Source organism: Apus apus, chromosome 4, assembly GCF_020740795.1.
Source record: "Apus apus isolate bApuApu2 chromosome 4, bApuApu2.pri.cur, whole genome shotgun sequence".
In the NCBI taxonomy this organism is placed as follows: domain Eukaryota; kingdom Metazoa; phylum Chordata; class Aves; order Apodiformes; family Apodidae; genus Apus; species Apus apus.
In genome coordinates, this window is record NC_067285.1 from 64,696,896 (window position 1) to 64,698,913 (window position 2,018).

Genomic DNA, 2,018 nt, shown 5'->3' on the forward strand with positions numbered 1-2,018 from the left:
AGCTGGGAATGTTACTTTTAAAGCAACAGTCTGCTCTTGAGAGGTGCAGGGGAACAATGAAGAGTGTTGTGTGACAAAGGCTTCAGGGATTTGTGCAGTTCTGTTTCTTGCTGAGGGCAGGGCTGTCTTAATTTTGGGGTTGCAGGATTTTTTTTTCTTAACTAAAGTTGAAATGCTCTGAACAGAATTTGAATTGACACCTGGAAGCAGTGCCACAGGTCCAGAAAAACACAGGAACAGAGGAAAACAGACTGCAAAGCAGAGGCAGCAAAGCTACCCAGTTAAAAAAACATGATGTACATAAAAAGTCAGTGCTTTTCAGTGAACCAACAACACTGATTAGGAGAGAAGTCTCACCTTTTAAGGGAGCCTGATCAAAACATCTGGTACAGAGAACTCATTGCAAATATTGATCTTATTAGAAGAAATTCCCTCTCACCTCTAACAGCTGCTTTACCCCAAGTCACTGCTATACAACTGGGAAAATTACATCTTTTCCATTTGTAATTGGAAAGATATCCCTAGAGCATTCTGAAAACAGCTGAGGTAGCTGCATTTCTAACTTCATTTCAGACATAGTAAACAACAAAGTTAACTCCTGTGAATATCATAAGAATTAGATTGAGCATCTGTAAGAAAGAAAAAGTGAGTGTACCAGAAAAGTTAGCCTTTCAAGACAGCAGTGATGTCATTCTTAGTACCTTGTAGCTCAAAAAAATGTAGCTGGACATTAAAGAATTTAGTAGAAGACTGTCTAACTACAAGATGGTATCAAGAGTATCAGCTCAAAATCTTATAAAAACTAACCCTCACTGGCTCTAACCGATTTAAACTATTTCCACCATAACAATTGTTCATCTAAGCTGCACAGACTCGATCAAGACCATACAATCATGTTGTCTGCATTACATTATTACTTCAGAGAATCTGCATCTTTGAGTGTTTGTGGGAAGCTAGTCTTCTAAGACAGGGTAAGTCACAAACAAAGACACGCAGTAATACCAGAACCCTCAGGTCAAAAAACTTGCAGCTTCTTCCCAGCCTGATGTCCTAGCCCTTAGGTACCAGAGTTTTCAGACTACAAAGCAATGAATGGAGCATGTTCGAAGTAGTCTCTTTGAAGTTGCTTAGCTAACAAAGGGACTCACAAACAGTGGAGCTTATGCCCCATACTGTATTAAACTGTACCATCTTGACAACAATAGGGACTTCAGTGGACAAAAAATTTCCACCAAATGACTGTGTGAAGTCTGTATGTATGTTGTTGGCTGTCATATAAAAGATGCAGCTTGTCCTGTCTCCTTATGCTTTTACTTTTATGCTACATTAGCTATTAAATCTCCTCAGGTCAATTTGCAGAAAGGGCATGAAGAGTTTCCACGCTCTCTTATATGATAGTAAAGGGAAAATACTTTAGGACATTGTTTGTTTCAGAACTAATTGCATGATTGTGTTTTTGGCAAAAATGTATACAATTTCTAAAAATCTACTTAGCAGATTTAAGTTGTGGATTTGGTTGGTTTTAAATGGATAGCAACTCCTGTAAGAATAAAAATTGATTAATTTCTCAAATTCAGTCAGCACAAGTCTAATATGACATGGTCAAAGTTACAGCCAGATATTTAATAAAAATATCCATATTTTCACCCAAGTTTTTTCCTTCAGACTGATGTGCCAACTGATGTTGGAAAAACTGGTGTCAATGCTGACTAAGCTTTCTACTTGTTTCAAAATACTGCAGTGGTATGAACTCGGAATAAACAGTTTTCATGCTGTGATTTCAACTTACAGGCAGAAATGCATATCACCATGGACTACCTATGTTAAAAAAATGCAGCGTCAAATTTGGTTGTATTTGTGCAATGAAAAAGAGGTGTTCAGGTGGCACATGTGCAGGTTTAAGGGTGATTTTTAACTGGTTGCATGCATCTACCAGTAAGACTTGCAGTAGTGCAAGCAAACCTGAATGTAATTGAGAATGCTATGTCTGGTTTTGGTTCACAAAGAAAAAAAGTTAC